The 19,341-nt window shown below is 40.9% G+C and overlaps 1 protein-coding gene across 1 annotated transcript in view; it reads right to left on the reverse strand.

Annotated features, from left to right (window-relative positions):
* Window positions 1-19,341, reverse strand: part of me1 (malic enzyme 1, NADP(+)-dependent, cytosolic) — a 241,267-nt gene that overhangs the window by 84,360 nt on the left and 137,566 nt on the right. The window lies entirely within an intron of this gene.

Consider the following 19,341-nt stretch of genomic DNA (forward strand, 5'->3'; position numbering starts at 1 on the left):
CACCTAGCATATATGCCAAACATAGGTAATCATAGAAACAAAGATTTCACAGATGTTATTAATTCATTAAATCCCCATTTAAACTGCGATAGAAAATGCAAAGATTTATCCCTCAATAAAATACTGATGTTATAAATATAAACTTAACAACTTGCAGTAAATCATAATAACTGTGAAATGTGAGGAAACACATTGCTTTCTTTTCCACATGACTTTTGCACTTAAGTATAGAGAGCAAAACAGCTATCATAGTGCAAGTGCAGGATGCACGGTGGTGCAGCTAGTAGAGTCCCTGCCTCAGCGCCAGAGAGCTGGGTTCAATCCTGACCTCGGGTGCCGTCTGTGTGGAGTTTGCACATTCTCCCTGTGACCTCGTGTGTTTCCTCTGGGTGCTCCAGTTTCCCTCCCACATGCCAAAGACGTGCAGATTGGTAGGTTAATTGTCTAGAGTACAGGGGATTAGTGAAGATTGGTAATAACAGAAGATGTGGATGTAGTGCAAATGGGTGGTTGATGGTCAGTGTGGACTTGGTGAGCTGAAGGGCCCAACCTCCATGCTGTCTCTCTGTGAAACATTAATCATTTCTTGTTCCACAGACGTTGCCCGATTTATGAGTACATCCAACATCCACAATATTCTGCTTTTGACCTGCAATGCTGCAATCAGTATTAATAACTCCAAGCCCACCACATCCACGTTTTCTGTTATGCCAATCTACACTAGTCCCCTTTAACCACATTAAGTCCATAACCTTCTGAGCCTTGGCAACTTAAGTACTAGTCTAGATGCTTCTTTAATGCTGAGGGAGTGTCTGCCCCCACCATCTCTTCAGGCAGTTCATCCAAGACTCCCACTGCCCACTGTGTGAAAACTTTCCCCCCAGATCCCCTTGTAAACCTCCGATCTCTCATCTTAAACCTCTGCCCTCTTGTTTTAGACACCCCACCATTGGAAAAAAGACTCTTACTGTGTACCCTACCTATCCCCTTCATAGTTTTGTTTAACCTCTATCAGGTCACCCCTCAGCATCTCCAATCTCTCCTTGTAACTGAAATGCTCCAATCCAGGCAACATCCTGGTGAATCTCATCTGCATCCTCTCCAGCACAATCACATCCTTCCAACAGAGTTGTGACCAGACTGCACACCATGCTACAGATGTGGCCTAACCTAATGTTTTATAAAGTTGCAACATGACATTCCAGCTCTTATATCCTGTGCTACAGCTGATGAAGATAAGCATCTAATGCGCATTTGTCACCAGCCACTCTACCTATGCTGCTATTTTCAGGGAGTTATGAACATGTACTAATGTCCCCTGTTCATCAACACTCCTCATGGCCCTACCATTTAATCTATGTCTTTTCCTTATTTGTCCTCCCAAATACTTGTAGTACCTCACACTTGTAGTAACTGTGAACTACTGGATGCCAAGGCAAAACCCATCAGAAAATTTACTGAATGCACAGATGCATCTTGAAAAAAACATATCATGCTTCATATTCAGATAGAGCATAGGACATAAAGTACTGCACAGGAACAGCCCATCATAAAGTCATACAGCACGGAAACAGGCGCTTCAGCCAAACTCATCCATGCTGACCAAGGTGCCTTCCTGAGCTTGTCCCATTTTCTTGCATTTAGTCCATATCCCTCTAAACCTTTCCTATCCATAACCTGTCCAAATGCCTTTAAATGGTTTTATTTGGACAGGCCTCTACCACTTCTTCTGGTAGCTTCTTCCATATAGCCACCACCCTCTGTGTGGAAATAATTGCCTCTCAGGTCCCTTTTAAACATTCCCCCTCTCACCTTAAACCTATGCCCTCAAGTTTTAGACTCCCCTACCCTGGGAAAAAAAGACAGTGACCATCAACTTTATCCATGCCACTCATGATTTCATAAACCTCTACAAAAGGTCACTCCTCAGTCTCCTACAGGGAAAACAGACACAGCCAATCCAGTCTCTCCTCCCAACTCAAGCCCTCCAGTCCCAGCAATATCCCTGTGAATCTTTTCTGCACTCTCTCTGGCTTAAATCACATCCATCAAATCGTATGGAAACCAGAATTGCACACAATATTCCAGGTGTAGTCTCACCAACATCCTATCATGGTCTGTGCTGACCATTATGCCAAATTAAACTAATTCCATCTACCTGCACATGATCTATATCCCTCTATTGCCTGCCTGTTCATGTGTCCGTCCAAATGCTTCTTAAATGTTGCTATCGTGTCTTCTTCCACCACCTCCCTGGCAAATCTGGCTGTTTATTTTTTTTTAAACTTTATTTACAGCATGGTAACAGGCCCTTCCAGCCCAATGAGTCCACATTGCCCATTTTAAACCCATGTTAACTTACCCATATGTCTTTGGAATGTGGGAGGAAACCAGAGCACCCGGAGGAAACCCACGCAGACACAGGGAAAATGTATAAACTCCTTATGGACTGTGATGGGAATTGAACCCCAATCGCTGGCGCTGTAATAGCTTCACGCTAACCACTACGTCCCACAGTATCTTGGGACAAATTTGTATTTGAGTCTAGTCTTTTCAGAAACACCAAGGTCAAACAAACAAATTAATAAAGCACATTGAATAGCACCGAAGATAATTTATCCTTAATAGCTAATCACGTAATTGTTATTTTCTCCTTTAAATTTGGTTAGTTAAAGCCTTAATTTAGAATTTTGCTGAAAAAGCTGGTAATTGAAACATTTTCTAAAATTATAACAAATTGTGTAACAAGGATGATAGTGCCACTCAATGTTCAGATACTCTAATTTCAGTTTGCAGAACTTACATATGTTATTTCTATCATAAATGCAAACATTGACATGCTGAATGCCAAAAAGTTGCCAAATATGACAAAGAGTGATAACGGGATAGCATTGGCTCCCATCCGGATTAAACCATATACAGATGAAATATTTTTCAAGTTGCTAAATGGATACATGGGATCTGTTAGCTGCCCAACAATGTCAATGAATCAACAAGAAATTTATGCGCGTCTCATGGTATATAGCCTGAAATCAAGTGAAATCAGGGAAGGAATAAAAACTTACCTGGACGTGTTCCCTAGTGAATCGATTAAACCTCTTAAAGGGAAAACTCTAACATTCTTCCCAAGTTTCTATGCCATTGGGAGAATTCTCACCTATTGCAGGAATGTTTCATGGTACTTTTGGAAACATTGTTATCCATTCTTTCATGCTGAATGCTAATTCATGAATCTATTTAATTTGCATGCTTCATTTTATGGGTCATCGCAACCTTTTAAACTACTAAAAGCGCAAGGGTCATCAAAAATGTGATTTAAGTATTCCACAGATTTTTTTAAATAGTTTAAAACTGGTTCCTAAAAATAAACACCCATAAATAACATTAAATACTGCAAGTTTTACTTGCTTTCTCTTTGAACTACATATTCCCTGTTCCCCAACGATCTTTTCCTCCAAAACTAATGATAAATAATATGGATAATCCACTAATTTAGCTACTTTCCACCCAAGCTGAAAGAGGCTTTGTGCCATTTTACTTAAACTTTTTCATATGAATTCATGGATAATTTGCTTTCTTTCAAAGCAAATAAAAGCTTCAAATTGAGTGTAGTCAACTCTGCAGCCAGCTGAGATTCCATAATTCAATAATTTTAATCTTCTTTAAATTTCTCTATGTGAAAACACCTTCTGGCATTGCAATGAAAGTATGTCCCCTGGACAGTTCTCCTCAGTGTACTCACTACCTCCTCAAAGAATTTCAATAAATTCATGTCTTACTGTTTCCGAAACCATGCTGGCTTCACTCTGAGAGCCTCCTGTCCTGGTTGGATACTTAATAATAACACGTAACATAACTTAAACATTTGCCCACATCGTGTGTTCAGAGATTTGCTCACTAATCTAAAAAGTATATCCCACCCGTTTTAGATTTCCCATGGTCATGATTTTACAATTGTACATAAATAGAGGTTATTTGTGCAGAAACATGCACAATCACATTGCCATGGTGAATCCTGTTGAATTTTGTAACACAATGCCTAACACTTCATTCATCCAAGCATTCACACATGGGAAAAAATGACACTAACACTGACACATGCAACATTTAGCAGCCAACATAAAATTTAAGAAAGTTTTTTGTTTCCCCTGAAACAGGAGGCATCATCATCCAAATCCCATAATCACAACTTGCCCCTTTAAAACACCATGCAACCTTTTGATCAATAAGTAAGTGAAAATAAAAAAAACCCTGTTGATGCTCAAAATCTAAAAATAAAATCAGAAAATGCTGAACCTAAAACGTCATCTCTGTTTTTCTTCCCACAGATGCAATGTGACCTGTTCAGTATTTCCAGCATTTTCTGTTATTAATTTTGATCAATAATTGCATAGAAGAAAATGATTGGAAACAACATTCCCACTTCTGGCCATAGAGTCTATGCTGTGGGAGATTGAGCAAATAAGTGCAAATATCTTTGAAGCACAGAGGCATAAATAGGTCGTGGAGCAGTGTAGTCTTAAGCTATTTTGTGCAAATGAACATGTTAAAAAACTCCTGACACGAGTATCCTTCATTCATATCTGAGAGCAAACCATCTGGTCCAGACTTACCACCACTCTAGAAACACAGAACATAGAACAGTACAGCACAGAACAGGCCCTTCGGCCCACAATGTTGTACCAACATAGCTAATCCCTTCTATCTACAGAATGCCCATATCCCTCCATTTTCCTCTCATTCATGTGCCCATCCAAGCCCCTCTTAAAAGCCCCCAAAGAATTTGCCTCCACCATCCTATCAGGCAATGCATTCCAGGCATCCATCACTCTCTGAGTAAAAAAACATACCCCTGATGTCTGTTCTGATCCTACCCCCCTCATCTTACATGCATGCCCTCTAACAGGACAAGATGTTGAAAAGGCCACATGCCAACTGAAAAACAAGGTCAAAAAGAGAAGACAGTATTCCTACTGAAGTTTAAAACTTGGCAGAGAGGAACTTTGCTCACAAATTCTCAACCTCATCTCAGAACATTTGGGAAGGACATGTAAAGGGACCTCAGACACCAGAATCATTTCCATCTTCAAGAAAGGAGACAAATTTGATTGCATGAATTACTGGAGGTGTCTCCACAGGGAAAGCCATTGTCCATATACACCTCCTCCTGAATAGTTGCTCCCCAGATAGCAATATGAACTTAAGGGACACAGTGGCCATGATCTTCACTGCACATCAACTAACACCCCAGCCATTTTTTGACCTCATAAAAAGACCAACTCCATTAATCGAGAGGGACCTGGCAGCATTCATCTCAAAATTGAGTACTCACACATATTCATCAACTTACTTCTGCTAAACAACAAGCACTCAAGCCACAATGTTAACCAATGGATTCACAGCAGACACAATCTCAATGCAGACCAACAACAAGCAAGGATGCATCATCACCCCAATATTTTTCTCAATCTTTCTCACAACAATCTAATAAGCTTCCCACTCAAGTGTAGCTATTCTGCAGAAAAATAGGAAATCATTCAACCGGAGTTACCTCCACCTCAGAAGCAAGGTCTTGCTAACTTCAGTCATTGAGCTGCCTTGACATTCAATTGGCTCCCAGTATGCAGCCACACAATGCACATGCCCAACCATACTCCCCAAAATAGCACTCAGTTCAGAGCTTCATGACAGCGGAAGGTTATCAGTCAGACAAAAGAAATAATTTAAGGACATTCTCAAGTCCTCCTTGGCCAAGGGCAATATTGACACTGACTTGTGGGATTGGTCCACAGCAGCTCAAAATAAAGCATCATTTAGGATGGCATTGTGAGCCTAAAGTCTCAGCAGGAACACACCACCTCCCAATCTCACCACCATCCACCCCTTCAAGTACCTTATTCCCAATCCGTGACAGTCAGCAGATTCCAAATTGGCCTCATCAGCCACCTCAGAATCTACAGAACTAAAGTGGGAGTCAGTCATCCTCGAGCTCACAAAGATAAACTGTTGGAAGAACTCAACTGATCAAGTGGCATAACCCGCTGAGTTCTTCCAGCAATTTACTTTTTGCCCAAGCTGCCAGCATCCGCAGTCTCTTGTGTCTCCATCCTTGACCTCACGGATCTGCCTAATATGGAGAGAGCAAGATGTGTGTTTAAACAGTGGTGTAAAATTTTTAATGAGTCAACTCTGTCCAGTGCCTTTTACATGGGATCATATAAGTATCTACAAGTGTCCAGATTCCTGGACAGGTGTGGGAGTTCCAATGAACATAAAAACAAATTGTGGATGCTGGAAACCCAAAATAAAAACAAAAAATGCTAGAAACACTCAGCAAGTCAAGCAGCATCTGTGAAAAGAGAGAAAGAATTAATGATTTAGATCTTAGACCCTTTGTCAGAATAGCAAAGGGTCCTGGATATGAAACATTAGCCGTTGTTTAACACTGACCTGCTGAGTGCTTCCAGCAGAAGTTCCAATGTTGCTAGCTAACTCCACCAATAATTTCCTGGCTTCCCTCCACCATTGGACTCTGCATGGAATCTTGTGCTGGAACAGGAATTTGCTGAACCTGTAGGGAACCTGCTTTCAGATCCTTCACCAGGTTAGAGCTGTGATAGGACCCAAACCCTTTCATTTGAATGATAATTATACATTTACAAAGACGAAAGATAAGAATGAGGTGCTACACTTTCTTAATCTGTTTAATAGTTTTAATTATTTATATTTACAAGTGTTTGGGTGATTTTATTATATTCAAGTGCTTTTTCTCCCCAGGATATTCAGAAGCAAAAAAAAAGATCTGAGACAATGCATACACGTGGCAATCACTGAAAGCACAGAGAATTCCTATCTGAGGTATGTAGCATCTGGAATTACTTCAGTGAACAGCAGGGCTTGAGCAAGAGCAGTGCTTGGAGACCAAGTGATGGGAGGACAAAAATAAATGGCAGTAAACGGGAGGTGAAGGGGATAGTACTTTAAGATGGGGAAAATGAAGAGTAGCAGAATTAAGGGGGTGGATGAAGAGCAGAAGCTTCAACTGCACAAAAAGGGAAGCACACAGGCCATTGTTCTCCAGGACTACACTAGCAATGAGGCTGTATTATTGCAATGGTAATATCAAAACAATGTAAACATCTGGTAAACATGGCAGCTGAAGAATTATAATCCTATTAGTTAATTATAAAATACGTGAAATAGGATGATAGAATTAGTCATAATGCCCAGGAAACTAGTAGACTGTGCCAAAGCCCATCTCACTCACCAAACATTTACTGTTGCTGTCACAATTCGATCACAGAGCTTTGGCAGAAATGTTAGTTATCTGTAAACCTCAATAACACTTTTCTTGTTATTTGACTGAATTTCCATCAATTATAGAGTGTAAAAGTGCTTTAAAGTAAAACCGAATGCATCATTTGAAATATCAACCTTCCACCTTTCCCAATATGTATGCTCCTGGTCCCAAAGAAATGCATCAATTTATGTCTCTGACATATGTCCATTATACAAGTTGTCTTTCCCTCTTTTTCCAAAAGCAATAAAGGAAAATTGGTCCAGATATTACACAACTCATGCTTTCAGGTTTTGAAACGCTGTTCCTGAGGCCCATTTTAACTCAGTGCAAGATATCATGTTCTACCACATATGACACAAAGCCCCGCCCTGTACACTAAAACCTTACCTCTGCTATCCAACATCATGGCAAAGGAAGAAAATATGGAGAAAGTGGTGGGAGCAGAATTGAGTTTGGGAAGACTGAAGGGTGGGGGTGGTGGAAAGTCACTGTAGTGGGAGATGATAAGTAGAGAGAAAGTAGTAGGACAGAAGAGAAGGGGGTCTGACTCTGAGGAAAAGACCAGGAAACGTGGAGGATGGATTGAAGATAATGGGTGCGTGGGAGAAGTTCAGGAAGATGGGTGGAAGCAGAAAGAAAAGGGCTGCAGATACTTAAGGTCAAATAATTGTGCCGTTTACACAATTTGCAGTCATTGAACATGTCCAAGAGCCTTCAAGCATCAAAAGGCAGGGCAACAGGGAGAGAAATGACTTTGAATAGGCAATGCACCCAGAAACCTGCAACACAATCAAGCTCACCTAAAATTTGATTGTTTAGAACAGAAAAACACCATACTGCACAAGAAAATTCCAAGGCCCGTAAGTTAAGTAGGAAGGTAGTTTTTACACCAGAACCACTCCAGTGTCAGCCTTTCTGAAAAGATTGCCCAGCTGCTGCTGGTTTTCTACTCTGGCGCACAATGTTCAAGTTGCTTCATAACACATGTTTTACTGGCCTCCACATAGGCTACATTCCAGAGACTGTTTGACCACATGTGGAATTGGTCCAGTTTCCTATCAAAAATTGGGTTTACACGTGCACCATTTCCTAATTCATTTGGGACATTTTATCTCAACGCTCAAAGGGTTTGTCAAATTTTAAATTTCCACTTGCTCTGTGCAATGCTGAACAAATTCTGCCTTAGTGATGAGACCCAAGGTATTCACTACACCAGGCCTATGTCCTCATAACAACGGAATATGTGTGGCATAAACAGGCGGAGTTGGAAGAAACCAACAGCAGGCTACCATATGCACCACAATATATTTCTGCGACATGGCAGAGGTGTAAAAGACTGAAATCTGAAGCATATGGAGTGCAAAATTGAATAGCTGGATTTACTGAGTGTCCACTTGTACATCATTCTTTTATGGTTTACCTATATAGATTATCAAAAATTTTTTACACTAATGAGTATCAATATATTAACTAATTCAAAGAAAACTATGGAATTGAACTCACACCTAATTTGCTTTTGCTATTCAAGGCACTTGGGCATATTGAAACCAGACATACCTGATTGCACAATTAAACTTCGAGCCTCAGTGCTGTCGTTCTGGGGCTAAAAGACAAAGTGACATTTGTTTGTCTTTACTGCTGTTGGATTTAGAGGATTTTGCAGAAAGGAGCACTGGTGTACCTTTCCAAAGCTTTGACTTTCTTGTTGCCATTCTTTGAACACTGAAGGTGCTGATAAATTTCATTACCAGTTCCTGGCTTCACTGAAAGGTGGCTCCTGAGATATGGAAAGTGGCCCACATTTTCCAGACTTCTGTTGCGGACCCTTAGCGTCAGGGTATGTTGTTGGATGTAGCCTGAACAGATTCCCATTCATCATATAAATTAGCTCTGATTCTGGGGGGCAGTGGGAAGGGAAGGGAGCTTGTTGGAGGCCACCTGGTGTATTGTGGCAAGAACGCTTGAGAAGGGTTCCTCAACACAGGCACAAATTGCACTCAGCAGACTCCAATGGGTAGGCTTCTTCTGTAGACCCCTGAAATAGGCACTCTACTCTAAGATCCATCATGGCAAGGGATTATCAGAAGGACACAAGAAACACTTCATGTATTCTCAAAGCCTCCTTTGAAAAAAATGTGAAAGCCCTCACCAACAAATGGGTAATGGCTACTCAAAATGGAGAGAGATCAGTTGCGATGGCACAAAGAACTCTGAATCTTTTTGTCTGCAACTTGCAGAAGTCTTGAGCCAGGAACTGGTACAAGCTAATTTCCCTTAACAAGTGGGGCACAATTTAGCAGTTAGAGGCTTTTCAATGCTCCTTTGATCCTAATGAGGAAGCTGAATGAATATGGGAGGAGGAACATATCCTGTACATATTGAGTACACTTGTGTTGCCAGTATCTGAGTATACTGAGGAGACTGAGTATACTGAGGAGACGGAGTAATTGGGCCAGTAACCCCAAGCTCTTATTTGTGCATTGTGATCTTAGAGTGCAACAAAGAAGCTAATCGAGGTAAATATGGCCTCCAGAATCTGATGATATCATGGCCTGGCCTGAATCCTCAGGTATTATATTTACTAATATGTCCTGGAGACTAGAACTCAAACATTGCTCTAATATACTACAAAAAGCAAATCCTCTGAGGATTGGTCTTGCCCAAATTTAAGTACTATCATGCTATATCTGGGAGTATGTTTCTCAACTCCCATTAATCTCCCCAAATAAACAGTGCTACACTCTTGCCTTGTAAGGCCCAATCGTCCAGTCCACTCTCCTCTCATCTTCTTCCCCCCCCCATCCAGGCAACAGAAGATATGACATGTAATTCGTGCAGGATATAATGCTCCTGCCATAATATAACAGCACGTTTCACCAAGAAAAATGCTACAGTTAACATTAACACAGACACATATTAGAGATCAGAAATGCCAATACCTCTTGGGAGCGCAAGGGTTTGCAGTTTTACATTCTGGTATCTTCATACTACCAACTGTCATAGAGTCATACAGCATGGAAACAGGCCCTTCAATGCAATTCATCCATGCCAACTGTATTGCCCAGCGAGCTAGTCCTATTTGCCTGCATTTGGCCCATACCCCTCTAAACCTCTCCTATCCATGTACTTATCTCGATGGCTTTTAAATGTATTGCTAACGTGCCCATCTCAACCACTATTTCTGGCAGCTCATTCCAAATAGGCACCACCCTTTGCTTGAAGAAGCTGCCCCTGATGTCCCATTTAAATCTCTCACCTATGATCTTAAACCTATGCCCTCTTGTTTACAGCACCCTCTCCCTGGGAAAAAGACTACCACAGAAGGATTTAGAAAAGAGGGAACGCAAGGACACAAGAAACAGGAATAAAGGACCATTGGACTCCTGCTCCACTGGATAATCTTCAAACTCAACTCCATTTGCCCACCAGACTCCAGATCTTTTGAATCCCCTGAACAGCAAATATGTATCTGATCAGAGATCTGACTAAAGTTAGTTACCATCCAGAGATCTTATGTCAGTGTTCTGATATCTTCCTAAACTACTGAGTGATCACATGGCAATTATACTACATTTGAACAGACTGAGTCTAAACTCTCAATACATAACCCCTTTGTTGTCTATGGAAGAATTGGCTGAAGAATAAATATTCACTTTATTAGTGCACATATATTAGACTGAGGTTTTGGTCGAGTCCTGTAAGCAACATACACAAATTACATGTCCTTGAAAATACTTTAGAATATTTCTATGTTTTAAAACAAATACCAGATAAACCAAGACAGATAAAACAAGCTAATTTCAGGTTTTAAACAACGACTAAGCCACAGCTGTAACATGAACTTTCTTGATAATATGAAAGCACTATAATTACAGTGGGTGTGATTAGACAAAAGGCAATATCCTGTCTGGTCTACATTCTACTTTAATTAACTCTTGTTGTATCCCTACTTGGCAGTGAGGACCCCTGGCAAAAATTAGGCTACACACTAGACTGAGGTGAATCAAATTAGACTCCCTTTGCTTGTGAATTAACAAGAGTTCCATACATTCAACAGATCAGCCTCCATATATTTCCAGCACCTCCAACATCAGCCTCATTTTCTCCCCTCCCTCTTTGACCACGCAGAAAGGATAATTTCCTCTGAGATGCTCTGGTCCATTCTTCCATCTCCACTGACATGAACTCCCTTTCCCACAGTACCTTCTCATGTAATACCTGCCCTCCTATCTCCTCCTTTCATCAAAGGCCTCAAACAATCTTCCCAGGTGAAACAACAATGCATTTGTACTACTTCCAATTTAGCAGAACACTGCTTTTGATTATTGTGGCCTCTTCTACATTGGGGAAACCAAATACATACAAGGTAACCTCCATTTAGTCCACAAGGGTTACCCCATGATTCCATTTACTTGTCACTTTAATTCTCTACCCCTTCCAACATTGACATTCCACACCATTTCAACAAACCTTCAATATAAACTAGAGGAGCAGCATCTCATCTTTCAACTTGAAGACTATAGCCTCCTGGTCTCCTCAATGAATTCAATAATTTCAAGTAATCTAATGTTCCAGTCTTGTATCTCATACAGTACTTCCAGTATTCACCAGCTTTCCTCTCTCTCTTCTGGTAGTTTCCAATTTCCTTCTTTGCTTCCCACATGTATGCTCCTCAAACATACCTTCTGTTGTTCACCAGGCTTTACCACCCTCCTTCAGCTGACTTCACCACTTCTGTTATTCAATGTTTTCTTGCCATGCACTGAAACATCAGCTCCACCTCAACCTTTCTCCACAACTTAAAACTTTGAATTCTCACCAATTTTTCCCAAGTCTGACGAGAAATGAAATGCTGTCTCTATTTTCCTCTTCAGATGTTGCCCGACTTGAGTGTTTCCAGTACTTCCAATTTTATTTCAGATTTCAAGCATCTGCAGAATTCTTTTTTAAAATGCAATTCCTTTTAAAAGCTGAATCTGCTTCCTCTAGCCTTTTCATTCTGGACCACAAGTCAGCAGAGATAAAAGTACTCAATTCTTTTGCCAATTACATTTAATCTATGATCTATGGTTACTAATCCCACTTCTAGTGGAAACTGGCTCTCTCACTGTCAGAATGCTTCATAATTTTGTACACCTCTATTAAATATCCTTTCAAGCTCCCCGCTCCAAGGAATTTGACTGGTGTTTCTAATTTTGTATTTCATAGATGAGCTCTCAAACAGGCACTAGCTTGCACGAGTTGGTGAAAGTCTAATAGGGTTCTTGCTGGCACCGTGCATTGTTCAATTCACACGGTTACAAAGCATAGCTCACCAGATGCTTTGTGGCACAGGTGCACCATGGAACAAAGGGATATAATGTTTGCATCATGCTGGTGTTCCCACAGCTCTCAATTTCTGCTGTGCCATTGTGAGGAGTTGCTCAAGAAACACACTGCAACTCAGTGAAGAGAAAACAGAATGAGAAAAATCTTCAGCTCTTGTTACAAAATAGTTGCTGATTTATTGCAGAGGAGCAAAGGTGGAGCCAAGCAGAGCACCCATCTGTTCCGCAGCACAGGGAACAGCAAGAGATGGATACGGAAAATACTACTGTCTCACTTTCAATGAAGGTTTCAAAGTAAAACTTATAACCATGACTACACCTTTACAAAAAAAAAATCAGGTTCAAGTTTACTGTCATGGGTATACGTACCCAAGGTATAAATGCCAATGAAAATTAGCTTTTTGCAGCAACAGCACAATACATTGCAAACATGACAAACATATATTACATGGGTTAGCGTAACGCTATTACAGCGCCAGTGACCCAGGTTCAATTCCGGCCGCTGTCTGTAAGGAGTTTGTACATTGGTATTGGTACTGCTTATTATTGTCCCTTGTACCGAGGTACAGTGAAAAACTTCTCCCCATGTCTGTGTGGGTTTCTTCCGGGCGCTCCAGTTTCCTCCCACATTCCAAAGACCTACGGGTTAGAAAGTTGTGGGCATGCTACGTTGGCGACACTTGCGGGCTGCCTCCAGAACACTCTACGCAAAAGATGCATTTCACTGTGTGTTTCGATATAGATGTGACTAATAAAGAGATCTAACCTAATCTAAATTATACACAACTTGCACTAATGTCGCTATATTATTTTTGTTTATTGTGTCGTGCAAGTTGAAGGAAATATAGTCTGAGGTAAAATTAGGGTTTTTCAGGTCAGTTCAAGAATTCAATGGCAGCGGGGAAGAAGCTACGGCCAAGACCATGACCAAGAATTAAGGTTAATTGACATCCTGCTATTTAATATTGCTCATTTATTTAATATTTTCAATTTTAGTTTTGAAATGTAGCGGCGCAGGAAGAACACAAGAGGCAGAAGTAGTAGGTCATACAGCCACTCAAGCATGCTCTGTGATTCAACATGATCACAGCTGAAGTGATCTTCACATCAGCTCTATTTTCCCTGAAATGTTTAAATCCCCAAAGACCAAAAATCTGCCCCGTTCAGCTGTGATCCAGTCTCCACAGCTCTCTGGGTAGCGAATTCCAAAGATTCAACACCTTATGAGATAATAATCCTCTTCATCTCCACCTTAGTGGGTAACCACTTATTCTGAAACTATGACCCTCTGTTCCAGATTCCCTCAAATTCTTGGTATCTACTCTATCAAGCAAAGAAATACAAGATAAATTACTGAAAATGAATAACAAGGGACAAGTAATCACCTGCAGTCAATACCAATCATGTTAATTTGACTTTATACATCGGTTCAGCTTTCTTGTGCTCTTGGATGAAGCAACCAGATACACCAGCTTTTCTGTGGTTTACAGAAATCCCACATCTGCAGGCCAGATCTCCCATGTACACCATGCTAGCAAATCCCAGTTTCATAGTTTTCTTTCATTTTCTTGCCCTCCAACAAAAAAGAATCTGTGCTTTCCCAGGTGTGTCAGCCCAGACTTCCCGGCTTTGTTCCACCTACCATCCTTATGCAGCAGAAATAACAAAGTTGACTTCATTACACAACAATTCTAGCTTAAGCCATATTTCCATCACCCACTCTAACCCAAGCTTTCCAGGTTTAATTTGTTGCATTTTTCTAAGAAACTGTTTGCTTCTTTACATTTATTCAGCAACCCAAGCTAGAGCCACATTTCCAATGCTCATTTACCCTGTTGTGGACTTGCAAAATCAGGATTACACAGACTTAAGAGCTGAACAAATCTGAATTATTTGAAAATAACATTATTATATTCAGTCATGAAAGGATGAGCATGACATTGCAGCAGCTTTTAGAACTTATTTCAACTCAAAACCGTACTATTTTTGATGAGGCTTCACCTTGTACAACTGCCCACATTTCCCAGAAACAGCCCAGCTGTTTCCAATTATTTGCAAGTAATGATACTCCTTCCAGTGTAATTATCAGGGAATATGACTCACTCACTCAACCACTAACTGAAGATTACTGGTCTCAGGAAGCAGCCACAAGTAATAACAATAGTGATCATCAAGTACAGCACAGACAGTCACAGTGCAGTGAGCCAGCAGTTAGTGCTGCCGCTGCATAGCTGCAGGGACCAGAGGTTGATCCGAACCTTGTGTAATGTTTGGGTGGAACTGGCTCTGTCTCCCTGCGAACACATGGGTTTCCTGCAGGTGCTCCAGTTTTCTCCCCCAAATCCAAAAGAAGTGCTCGTAGGTAGGTTAAGTGGCCACTGTAAATTATCCCTAGTGTAGATGGATGTCAGAAGAATCAGGGGAAGTTAACAGGCATGTGAAAGAGAATAGATTGCAGGGTTATAAGAGGATGAATTGGACCAAGAAAATGCTTAAGAGCCAGCAATAGACTCCTGTGTCATTTGAATTACAAAATATAAAATATGAAACTTCTATTGCCACATAATGGATGCAGCTTATTGTTCTAATCCTGATTTGTAAACATTTTTGCACTAGGTTTAAACCAGCAGCAGTAATTCCCACGGAGGATCATGCTCCTCGTTATAAGCAAAATCAGTGGACTAATTTTTTTTATCTAAAAACAAAATCAATCATTAGGGAATAAAAATAGTAATAATTTTGTCTCGCAAAGCTATCAACTTTAAAATGCAGTCCTCATGTATGAGACATGATCTTCAAAGCTTCCTGTTCTGCTTAGACATTCACTCAATCCACACTTCATTATTTCCTTCAAACACCCGATTTGAAAAAGGCTCCCATTCAGGATGTTATTCCGTTACGTACTATATGGCATTATACTGCTGTAATTAAGCAGCTCTGGAATTCTCTCATTTCAAACAAGGTCAGTGGTGTTTTATTAAGCGACTTGGAAAATGTTACTCGAATGTTACTTACACACATCATGTGGCACAAAATTCTGGATCAAAAACAAAGGATATATTTAGTATTGTACAGAATTACAAGTGTTAATAGGGAACAAACAGCTTATCAGCTCTTACAGTAGCTGCACATGGTAATCGGTTATATTATTGGATACCTGAACTCAAATATAATTCCCGCAGACTTTGGACCTTTCTTCTTTCTTACTGTCTTGTTTGAAGCAATTAAGTCAATGCATCCAACTTTCCCTCTCTGGATCATCTCCAATGCTTGCCATTCAGCCATGACTGATTTTAGTTTCTTGTCATGTTCTGGCCACGTTATATTGAGTTGATATCAGCAAGTCCATCTGACTGTGATTTCCGTCACTTAGAACAGTCCACATCAAAACAGTCCTCTCCAAACATCTAAATCAATCTGTGCTTAATTCAGACCATTCTGTAAATACCACAAGCCTTTGAGACACCGAGCTCCTCCCAAGACTTGCACAGTTCATGTTCTGCAGCAATATTGCCTTTTCCAGATGCAATTGAAAATACATCATTGTAGCCCACTAAAGCAGAGCTTTTCAATTTCCACTTAAATCCTTAGAGTTTTGTAACTCCTGAAAGAGACCTGAACCTCTGGTGAAACAGCTCTCGCACAATCCAAATTATGGACTCTCCCTCTGAACTGTCTGCTGCTGGAGGATTGTGAATATCCACACTTGCTCTGAAAATGCTAAATCACTGTCCAGCTAAATCCCTGGGATTCTATCCACAATGACAGACATTCTTCACTCAGGAACATCTCATTCCACTTTAATCCTCTGGCCCAAATGTACAGTAATTGCAAGTGTCTCATTCTTGTCCTAACATGCTTCAATAATGGACACCTTCTGTCCTTGCATCTAACTACCATCATAACGCAATACTTACCGTAGATTCACCTGCTGACCTGCACAAAGTAGACCAATACTCAGCCCTTGCAGGCAGAGACAATAATGGTCAGCACTTCAAGTTTCTGACATAGGAGACAGGAGCTGGAGTTGGCCAATCAGCCCCTCAGTCCTGCTCCCCAATTCAATTAGGTTACGGCCGATTCAATCTTGACCCAACATTTACTTTCCTGTTCTTTCCAGATACCCCTTGATTCCCTTGCAGTTCAAATATCTGTTAATCTCCGCCTTAAATATATTTAATAAACCTATTTCCACAACTTTCTGGGATTCAGAAATCCAAAGATTCACAACCTTCTGAAGAAACGCTCTTAGATGGGTGAAACTTTATTTTTATAGAATACTTGTAATATTTTCCTGTTGTTATTGCCTACTTGCTCTACTAACCCACTTGGGGAAAACTCGCTCCCATTCACTGCCTTGAGTTTCACTATGACCCTTGGCCTGACATTGTTCCAGCTCTTCTCAACCTCCTTTGCGTGCCATCTTTCCATGCAATGACCAATTTCTGATTTGTTACTCCCGCGGACAGACTAGTGTCTTGCTGCTTAGTTCGCCTTTCAACCCAAGCTCCTTTAGTGCTGTTGGAGAGAAAGATCCAGGATTTAGACCTAGCAACAATGAAAGAGTAGTGATAAATTTCTAAGGATAGCATGTGACTTGGAGGAGATTCTGTAGGCACGGGTGTCCCCATGCACCTGCTGCCTTTGTCTTTCCTGTTGGTCGAAGTTACAGGTTTAGGAGGTGCTGTTGGAGAAGTCTGAACAAGTATGTGCAAAGCATTTTGTAGATGATGCACACTTCAACCAGTGCATGCCAGTGGCAGAGGGAGTAAATGTTTAAGGTGGTGGATGAGGAACAAGACTGCCTGCTTTGTGTCCTGGATGGTGCCAAGCTTCTTGATTGTTGTTAGAGCTGCATTCATCCAGTATTCCATAACAATGCTGATTTGTGCCTTGCAGATGGTGCAAAGGTTTTGCAGTTTTAGGTGAGACTGCAGGATTCTCAGTCTCTGGCTTGCACTTGTAGCCACAGAACTTATCTGGCTGGTCCATTCTGCTGGTCAATTGTGACCTCCAGAATGTTGATAGTGGGGATAGTTGGTAATGCTATTGAATGTCGAGGGAAGTGGTTAAACTCTCTCTCTCTCAGAAATGTCCTGGGGATGGGATGATGGATCTTCAACATCTACAACCACCTTCCTTGGTGCAAGTTTTGATTCCAAGTATTGGAGCACTTTCCCCTTGAAAGCCATCGACTACTATTATAACAGAAGCCACCACCTCCCCCCCACCGCCCCCATGTCACACTCAGTCAAAAGCTGCACTGAACTAGAGGACAGTTCACCTCTGGAGTTTAGCTCTTTGGTCCAGGTTCGGGTCAAGGCTGTAACAAGATCTTGACAAGTGGTCTAGTTGCAATGCAAGATGGGCACTGGTAAGTAGATCAGCACTGTTGATGACAGCTTCCATACTTTGTTAATGATTGAGAGTAGACCAATTGTGTAGTAATTAGCCAGCGTAGATAGTAATTAGCCAGATTAGATTTGTCCTGCTTTTTATGAGAAGGATGTCCATGAGCAATTTTCCACATTGTCAGGTAGATGTCAGCCTTACTGGAACAGCTTGGTTCGGGTTGTGGCTGGTTCTGGAGCACAGATTTACAGTGCTACAGCTGGGTTGTTGCCTGGTTCCATAGCTTTGCCATATTCAATGTTCTTAGCCATTTGATATTACATGGAATGACTCAGATTGGGTGAAGACCAGCTTCTGTGTTGGTGGGAACTTGGCACTTCCAGCTAAACTGAATTGCAAATGCTGGCATTGATCCCTGGAAAAATGAGCAGATATGCTAGAACCTGAGTTTACAAATTGTGGCAGTATGTTTTTTTGCTACTTCTTATGGTCATTGTGAGCTGCCAGATCTTTTAGCCCCATTTTTCATGTCCTAGTGCTACACAACACATCTGCAGCCACACTATCAGCAACAATATTGCCTCTTTTCACATTATTCTGTTTCATGTTCTCCCCTGGGAGGTCAACGATGTGTCCTCAGTAATATTTCCACTTTGTCCACGGGATAACAGACCAAGACTGCTCATTCCTCTTGACCTTACTTGGTTATTCACAGCCTGTCACTGCTCTATTCAGAGAACTCCATTCTCTATTAACTTCACACTTTAGTAATGTCTTGCTGCTCCTTCAAGCAGTAACATCCCAAACTCACATCTAGAGAGCCAACAGATGGTACACTGGCATTGCTACAGACCTAGGCAAGTAACAGGTAGAACTACCAGTAAAACATCTTTTATTGAAAGAAAGAAATTCACAACTAAAAGCAGTGTCTGAAGCCATAATACATGCTTCATGAGTCTGCATGTACTGTTTTTAAACACTGCAGATACAAAGGAGGAAAATCTGCCCAGAGGTCTTGATCTTGATGTCTCATACAGCATAAAATACAGTGACGTTCATTGCCACAACTTGCATGTGAAAAACGATGCACTTGGGGAAAATACTAGAGCAGTGACTGGGACTACAGCACTAAACTTTATATAAAACCATTCTTTGGCAATGGAGGGGATAAACAGACATTAATATAAATGCAGCAACAGTGTTGCTTCAGAACTTATATCAAAGGCCACATCACACTCCAGAAGTTTCCTCAATTCCACTTGTGTCTGCATTACATTACATCTGAGCTGCCCCAATCAGCACATCAACTGAAACCTCTGACTTTAAATTTGATAAGATTTTATAGTATTTATGGCACTGTAA

Source organism: Pristis pectinata, chromosome 10, assembly GCF_009764475.1.
Source record: "Pristis pectinata isolate sPriPec2 chromosome 10, sPriPec2.1.pri, whole genome shotgun sequence".
NCBI lineage: Eukaryota > Metazoa > Chordata > Chondrichthyes > Rhinopristiformes > Pristidae > Pristis > Pristis pectinata.